This window comes from Heterocephalus glaber, unplaced genomic scaffold, assembly GCF_053883595.1.
Source record: "Heterocephalus glaber isolate CG9 unplaced genomic scaffold, H.glaber_assembly_v1.0 deba00001610, whole genome shotgun sequence".
In the NCBI taxonomy this organism is placed as follows: domain Eukaryota; kingdom Metazoa; phylum Chordata; class Mammalia; order Rodentia; family Bathyergidae; genus Heterocephalus; species Heterocephalus glaber.
Genome location: NW_028258381.1, coordinates 19,603,376 through 19,612,940, shown reverse-complemented (window position 1 = coordinate 19,612,940; position 9,565 = coordinate 19,603,376).

Sequence of the window (9,565 nt, the reverse complement as noted above, 5' to 3'; positions counted from 1 at the left end):
CAAATGGTTGTGAAGCCTTGATCTTAAGGCTTCTTTTTGATGGTTAAAGTGGGATGTTATTAATAATTACTCAGGAAAAAGTCCATAAAGACAGATAAGCTCTCAAGAAGCCAGGACATCTGAGCTCCACCATGATGGTGCTTTGCACAAATCTAAAAATTAAGATATTAGAAATGTGAAGATGAAGAGTCAAAGGTCAAAACTTCAACTTTACAGAATATCTAATTTGGGCTGATAAGATAAACTGGGAAGTGATTTACTATTGATGTGGCTGAGATTTAGAAATACTGAAAAAGAATTTATTTTTCATTTTCCCCACAATTTACATATGTGTTCGTTACTTTTCTCTCATTGCTGAGACAAAATACCCAACACTCAAAGTTAAAGGAGAAAGGGTTTATTTATCTCAGTCTGTAGAGGTTTCAGTCCATAATCGGCTGGCTCCAAGGCAGAGTGGCACAAGGCAGAGGGGCATCACAGAGGAGAGACAGTTCATGGCACCCACACAGTAGCAAAAACAATAAGGGAACCTAACAGCTTCCTTCTGCCCCTTTTATCTTATCCAGACGACCGGGATTAGAGCAGTGCTAAACCAATCAGTGGGCTGGTTTAGTAATCACAAAACCTTAATCCCATTATCACACTCTAGATTCAGCCACCTCTGTAAAAACCACCTATGACCATCGACAGGGACATTTAGACCCAAACCATAACTACGTATTTATCACAAACATACATTTCTGGTATCCTAGGTAATAGAAGTAACCCTGAAGAAGAAATGACTGACGTGGCCAAAGTTTGATGTGAAATAATAGGGTAACATGAGACAGATTGATTTCTGCTGTGCTAGGTTGGGAGGTAACCACCGCCCCCAACCGCCCCACCACCACCACTGTGTCTCGTAAAGAAATTTAAAGGCTACACCGGCATATTAAATGAGGCAAAAACTTCGATCGATAGTTTTCTTCACAAAAATCCAAAGAGGATGAAAATGATCAGAGATTGATTCTGTATACTTAATGCCCACGGCAGCTGACAGAAATACATTTCAAGCAATATTTTGAAAGTTGCCAATAAACTGGTCCAAATTGTGAGAAGGATTTTTTAAAATGTGCTTTATAATATACTCTGTACATTTCAAAAACTGAGACCTGTCTTGGATGTCTGAGAAGATGATGTACAGAGAAACATGGCTTGGCAGCTCCTTTTTTGTAAGTAGGTTTAGGAACATTACAATAAAGTGGAATTTTTATTTTATTTTATTTATTTTTCTGTTTGTTTGTTTGTTTTTGGTACCGGAGATCGAACTCGGGACCTTGCACTTGTGAAGCAGGTGGCAGAACCACTGAGCTAAATCCCCAGACCAAAGTAGAATTTTTAAGAGACTCTTTCAAAGATACATGTAATGAATTTTCATGTCCTTTTTTTTTATCTATTTAACTAGATCTAATAAGTCAACATTCATGTTTGTGATTTAGAGCCCATAAATGCCACCCCCCCCATCTCTTGCTTAAAAATCTATTTTCTCCCTTTTTCCCATCAAAACTTGTTACAAATACTGGAAATCCCATAATACCACCTACTTTAAGTTAAAGCCCGAGCCACCTTCTGGTATAGCTTCTTACCTTTTGAGTAATTTATACAAATTATTTAATTTCTCTAGCTCTCAATTTTCATATATAAAATGGGAGTTATATCAGCTACCTTGATCAGATGATAAAAATGGCCTGGGATGGACAGAATACAATTCCTGGTACTCGATGATCCTCAATAAATAGGACGACTTTATTCTTGTCCCCTGCCTTTCTCTCCATTCTCAAATTAATTTGAGATTTGGGAGTGGTAAAACCCAGTCATCATTTTTTGTTTAATAAATGCTTTATTCACATACAAATAAAGTTCACAAATTGTTTCTTTGTGGACCATTACTCAAAAGAAAATGAACCCTTAAAGTATCAGGCATATCAAGGAATAAATATCCCTCGGGAACACCCCCCCACACACTTCCCCCACTCACATTGGCTCCTCAAAGGCAACCAATACAATGATGTTGAGCACCAGAAAGTCTGCACTGTCCATTTATGAGCCTTGCAGAGCATCTGCTCTTTTGGATCTGGCTTCCATTCACCATTAGTTGTGTGAGGTTAATCAATTTTATTATATACTGCAACAGTTCATTGGTTGGAATGTTTTATATATCAATGTATAGTGACTGATTCGTTCATTCTTCTCTTGATGAACTTTTAGGATGTTCCCAGTTTTGGGTCTTTTGAAAAATGTTGCTTTGGACACTTGCTCTTTTGGAGTGCAGAATGCATAGTTCTCTTGGATACATACAGTATTTAAGATTGGAATTGATGGGCCACAGAGTTGCATTAAGTATTGTATTCATTATAGCTTTTTATAAATTATATCCTCTTTCACTATATGCTTGTACTTCTTATTTGTTAAGAGTTCTAACTTCTATTTCTTTTCTTTTTCTTTGGTACTGGGGATTGAACTCAGGACCTTGCACTTGCGAGGCAGGCACCAGAACAAACTTCTATTTCTAATGTTTTATATCTGCTTTTTATTTGTTAAGAATAATTTTAAGTATATGTTAAATTTCTTTATTTACTGTATTTATCAAATGATTTTTCCAAGTCTGTTGAAATAATTTTATTTTCCCCTTTATTTGTTAATATAGTAAATTGTTTTGATTGATTTTTCCAATCAATGCAAGGACTAAATTTACATCCTTGCCATAAACTCAACTTTTTATAGTTGGATATTATTTTTCTGTACTGCTATGTTTAATTTGCTAATTTTTAAAAAATTTATATTCAAAACAGTGATTGTACACTAATATAGTTTGTCTTTGAGTATCATGGAAGTGAGAAAATATTGTGCTTTGCTTTGGTTGCATAATTATGCCAGCTTCATAATAAATTAGAAGGTATTCCCAATTTTTTTTATGTGCTGTGTGACAACAGTATTATTTCTTCATCAGATGTTGGACAAACTTCACCAGTGAAGTGTCATTTAGGCCTCAGGTTTTTTTACTGGAATGTCTTTAACTAAAAATGTTACTAGTTCATTCACTCTAAGTGTCTTTAAATTTCTGTTTCTTCTAGTTTCTGTTTCTATAAAGAGCTTTAAAAAATTTTGTCCCTTCTGACTAAATTGCCAAATTTATGTGTAAGTTGCCCAATATAATCTTTTGCTAACATTTAATGTCCAAAAAATCTTTTCACTCCTAATTTTGGTAATTTGTGTTATCCTTCTTTGACTCTTGATCAATAGGGGATTTAATTCATGAGAGTTATTTGTTTTATCTATTGCTTCTAGAATCCACTTTTGGATGTGCTTAATTTCTCTATTACGCATTTTTACTGACATCTGTTCTTATTTTTGGCATTTCTTTCCTTCTACTTTTATGGCTTTAAAGTGCAAGTTTTCTAGATGCATACTCAACTAGTTGATTTTCAGTCTCTTTTCTACAATATGCATGTGAAGCTGGAATTTCCCTCTAAGTGTGGCTTTAGCTGCATCTGATAATTTCATGATACTTCACCTTCAATATTCTCTCACCCAAAATATTTTTCCAACCAAGAACTTGTAAAATAGAATGATATATTTTCTATGAAGTGGTATGAGGCAATGCTTAGGACGTATTGCCAAGCTAAAAGTGCAAGATGTAAAAGATAATATTTAAAGCTACTTTTGATGTAAGAAAGAAGAGTAAATATAGTCATAGTTATAGATGTATTTCTTCCTTTTGCAAAAGAAATAACTCAGGAGCACAGGCCACAAACTAACAAAATTGCTTAGGTACAGAAGACTGATTGGTATCCTGTAAAAGTGAAAGAAAAGGAAGTAATACTTCTTTGAATGTATCTTTTTTATAGACTTTACTTTTGGAAATATTCAAGATAAAATCCATATTCAAGATAAAATGAAGCCAACAAAAGTGAAAAACTAAAAATTCTTAAGCTGGATATTAACATAAAAACTGAACACAGAAGGAACACTGGGAATAATACTGAATTAGCCTCCCTGGACTGTCATAATGAAATACCACAGGCTGGGAGGCTTAGACAACAGAAATGTGTTGCTTACAGTTCTAGAAAGTCCAAGATCAACACGCTGACAATGTCGGTTTCATTCTGAGGCCTTTAAAGTTTCTTGGCTTGTAAGCAATGTCATCTAGCTGTGTAAAAATAGATTTAGACACAAATCATCTATGGATTCAAAACATACAGGGTAAAACTATGTTAGGAAACAAGATATTTACATAGCCTCAAAATATTTCCCAGAAAATTAGTTATTAATTACAAAAGGAAAAGGGGTACTCTTTTTACAATAAAGAAATTTGGCTGACAGTACCTTAACTAAGTGATATCACCAATAAAGGGGCAAAGGACATGTTAGGCTTCCTGCTATGATATTGGAAAAAAAATCAATGATGTAGCATTCCCGCCAAAAACTCTTGAGCAAACACCTAGAAAAGCCCAAATTGAGAAAATTTCTACAATACACCTGGACTGTATATTTCAAAATGATGTCATGAAGACAAAGATAAATTGAAAAGATTATTCCAAAATAAGGGAATTTAAAAAAATGAGAACTAAATGTAGAAAGTTCATGATCCCAGAATGATCCTTGCTTGAGAAAAAAGAAAATTTCCATAAAGACAACAATGGCACAATCCATGAATCCAAATATGGACTATTACCTAATAATAATGCATCAGTGATAAATCTTTTTTTTTTTTTTGAACCAGGGATTGATCTTGGGACCTTGTGCTTGCAAGGTAGGTGACAGAGCCACTGAGCTAAATCCCCTGCCAAATCTTACGAATTTTACAATGGTCATATAGCATAATGGCTTCATTCTTAAAGGAGGAATCCTAAATTATTTAGGGATGACAGGTTGTGATATCTTCAACTTGCACTTACATATTTCAGCAAAAATAAGAATTATAATATAAAGATGAAGTAAGTATAATTTACCAGTCATATACTACAAACAGATAAACAAAACCAATAGGATGTGTATATATGTATGTACAAGAAGATTTATTGTAAGAAATTGGCTCATGCAATTATGGGAGCAAAATCCATAATCTGTATTGTTGATAGCAGGCTGGAAGCCCAGGAAAGCTAATGGTGCAGTTAGAGTCCAAAAGCAATCTACTAGAATTCTCTTGCTTGGAGAGGCTGTTTTATTTAGCTTTGTTTTGTTTTTATGTATTCAAGCTTCAACCACTTGGTTGAAGCCCACCTATATTATGGAAAGCAATCTGTTTCATTAGTAACCCTCCAATTTAAATGTTAACTCATCCAAAGGCACTAAGTTGACACATAAAACTGGCCATCACATAGAGTAAAATCTTAACAATTGATGATTCGAGTTGCAATTTTTCTTTAGGCTTGATTTTTTAGATTAAAAATTACCTTCTAATCATCATTTGTATTCATTCTTTGATTCATAGGTTTTTTAGAAATTGCATTGCTAATTTTTCAAACATGAAATTTATCCAGGTACCTTTTTGTTGTTATATCTAGGCACTCACAAATTGGAAACATTCCTCAAAGATAAAAGCATCTGGAAACAGGTGACTTATCTAGCTGTGTTTCCTTTCCCACTGAGGCTTTGACTCCTAGGGGTCATGGTTTCCTGTTTGTCTCCAATGCCTTCAAAGAGCTTTGTGGGTGTGCCAGTCAGCTTTCCATCACTGTAACAAACACCTGAGTGAGATAACCACCTTATAAAGAGAAAAGGTATACTTTGGCTCAGTTTTGGAAGCTCCAGTACATGATCAGGTAAACTCATAACTTTAGAGTCTCTGATGGAGGTGCCAAATGACAATGGCAGAGAGTTTATGGCAGAGCAAAACTGTTCTCCTCATGACCAAAAAGCAAACAGAGCATGGAGGGAGCCAGAGCCCCACTATCCCCTTCCAAGGCACACCCCTAATCACTAACAACCTCCCACTAGGCCCCACCTCTTCACATTTCCGACACCCCCTTCTAGTGCTTCTCTGGGGACCAAGCCTTTAATACATGGACTTTTGTGGGACATATGAAATATAAATTATCTCAAGAGGCTTTTGTTTGATTGTTTAGGGGCATTTTATCCATCTGATCCAGTTATTCTTGGAGGTGATCTAATATGGATACTCCTTTATAGCAAAAAGTTAGGACAGGCCACATTTTAACATTAGCTGTTAAAGTGATGTGAGATGAATCAGCTCCAAAAGAAAAAAGGATGTTTCACCCACAACATAACCCTTAAGTCCTCTTGAAGTAAAAGGACTCCTCCAATCATTCTCTATATCCCAAGAGGCTAGCACATTGTGGGCTCTCAGTGTTTGCTAAATGTGTGAATAAAGGAAAGAATAATGGTAGCTTGACCTTCCACATCAAGAGACCCAGGTGTGACCTGCTGCACAGCAGTAAGTCTTTCCAATCTGGAAAACACCAGCAGTCAACCGTCGGATAACATTTGGGCAGGAAGGCACCTTGCATTAAGAATGACAGATGTCATGAATGTTACTCAACATGGGATAGGAAAATGCCTTTATCAACCTGACTTCAATGTGTGCATTCATTCCAATAAAGAGTCAATAATCTCTTTCTGGCAATGTTGCTACAATAAATCTACAGTTCAGTCTTGGACAAAAGGAGCTCAACATCTGTTGTTCTTTTTTTGGGTAGTAAAGAATAAAAGACAGGAAACCATCTACATATCTTACAACAAAGGGACCAGCCCAACAACTAAGATTCTGCCATACAATAAATTGTTATTCACTCACTTTAAATAATAATGGGGGATAATATTTAATGACCTGACCAGCCATCCATGATGTATCGTTTAGTGAAATAAGCCAGTTAACACTAAATGAAATACGATTGCCTTTTAAAAGGTTATATATGTATAGAGAGAATGATTCAGAATAGATATTAAAATATTAATATGGTTATATTTAGATTTTAGGACTATAGCTTATAAAAGTGTTCTTCTTTGGCTTATCTATGATGTATAATTTTTATAAAAATATTACCACTTAAGTTATTTTTAAAAGGTGTCTCTTGCAGGTGTTACTCTGCTTGCTCAGTAAAGAGAAAATGTTCATTTCTGTTGCCCTCAAGGGTGGAATTCCTCCACCAGTTTCTTTAGAATGGCATGAGAAAGGTGGAGTGGCTGACACTGAAGGTTTTGTGAGTGGTGATTATGAGAAGTGATGGTGCCCTTGGCTGGCCACATTGCCTGGTAGTGGACAGGAAATGTAAAAAACGAGGAAAGGAGACCCAGCCAGAGGAACCTGCCCTGCTGAGCCCAGCCTGGAGAGGGAACAGGGCTCTCTGCTCCTGGAAACAGAAAAAGACAGGGCTTCTGGCATGATTCAGGCTGCTAATGACCTGCAGATACCATTAACAATCACCCAACCCCTAAGCAATGCAGGAAGTGGGCCTAGCTTGTGGACAGCTGTGGTTTGATCCCTGTCGCAATTGCTTAATGGGCTGCCCTGTGGAAATGACTTGCCGGTTTTTTTATGGACCTAGTGCATTACTATGGTAACCACAGTGCCATGTGCCATCCTATCAACTATTCCACTCCATACAATCTCTTTTCCAAGGAGATCTGCCTGGAAACCATTCAGGACTGGCCCTTCTGAGAATCTGTGGGGCAAGTTCAAGAGAGCACTATTAGGGGGACTGGAGGGCTCCATCTTTTGCTGACATCTGCTTCTTCAGCCAGCCTCAGCCAAGTTCTTCCCTTGCCAATTCCTGCTGTCCCTACAGCAACCAGCCTTTAGATCCACATGCATGGGGTTAAACTCTGATTCTGCTTCTCACTAGCTGTGTGATCTCTGAAAAGTTACCTAACTTCTGTAAGCTTTGTCTTTGTTGTCTGTAAAATATTAATGATGATATATAACCCTAATAGTAAATATTAACTTGTATTATCTATTGGCTTAATCCTCCCCCCATCTCCATGCAGTAGTTGGTGTAGGGTTTGTTTCACACATTAGTGATAAGAAAACTGAAGTGTAGACAGAATTTTCCCATCCCTACTTATCCACTCACACACTGTGTGTTTAAACTGCAGGGTCTTGTGCCAAAGTCTACTGTCTTAACCCTATGCTAGGCTACCCTTTATCACTAAAATAACACATACCTTGTACCACTGTTGTGACAATTAGATAGCACTTGAGAAAGTACTTAACAGAGCCTTTGCAGTAAATAATCACTCCATAAAGCCTTATTTATGCATTTGTCAGTAAATTCAAATGTGGTTATTCATGCAACAGGACAAAAATATTGTACAATCATCCAAATACCGATTCTAACCAAATGGTCAAGGCAAGGTATCACATTCTGGCAGCTTCATTAGAATCACCCCCTTCCCTGGGGAGTCGTTGTCATAGAGTCTAAGACCAGCAGTCTTGACTTCTCTTAAATCTCACCAAGCAATTTTATTATGATTGCTGCTGCTGCTGTTGTTATCTTGATTGTGGCTGAGAACTACTATAGTTTGGATCTGGAATGTCCTCCAAAGGCCAATGGGCTAAAATCATCATTCCCAGCTTGACACTCTTGAAAGGTGGTGAAAATGTTAAGACATGAGACTTAATGGGAGACTTTCTGGTCATCTGGGACATTATTCTAAGGAGATATTGGGACCTTAGCCCCTCTTGTTCCTCTCTTTTTCATGTCTGGCCATGATAGAGCATCTTTGCTCTGCCACAGACTTCCTGTGGTGATGTGCTCACCCTTGGTCCAAGAACAAAGGGGCCAACAGACCATGGATTGAAACCTCCAGAAATGTGAGCCAAAATCAACCTTTTCTCTTATCAAATTGATTCATCTCCGGTATTTATTATAGTAATAGAAAGGTATCACAGAATCAAAATAAAGCAAACTCTTAAAGGTATTTTAGTCCACATAGGAGTTAATAACCAGGACCACTCAAATCTCCCAAGGATGCAACTGGCTGGTATTGGTCTTTGTTGGGGACCCCAGGATGCCATTTATGATGGAGACACAGGCCTCCTCCTCCCCAGCCATCCTTACTCAAAGAGTTGGGGAGCAGCTAACAAAGGGAGGGCCAGAAATGCAATGAGAAGCCCCTTGCAGATAAAATTTACAGGAATCAGCTCACCCAGAACTCTTACTGGGAGGCTGAAATGAGCCACTTGGAGAAATACTCATTGTTTTAGGCTTGGTGCTCACTGGCAATAGATCATAGTATGATAATCAAGACAGAAGCATCAACCAGAATAAACACATGTAAGGTACAGGTGGGAATTGAGGGAGCTGATGCTCTGCAATGTGGCAAACCCCCATATTGCAATTAAATAGCTCTTTGTCCCACCAGGGAAGATCTCCAATTGGCGCACCCGGCCCTGGTTAAGAGCTGCTGCCTTTGTCTATGCTTGTGAACCTTGGCTAATCAAGGTGATCAAAGTCAGAGACATTTACACTGCCATCCAGTGGACCCTTCCCTTAGGCACATTGCCTTCCATGCTTCTGTTTGTCCTTTTTCCTGCCTTCAGTGAAGGTGCTCAGGGGAGAAGAAC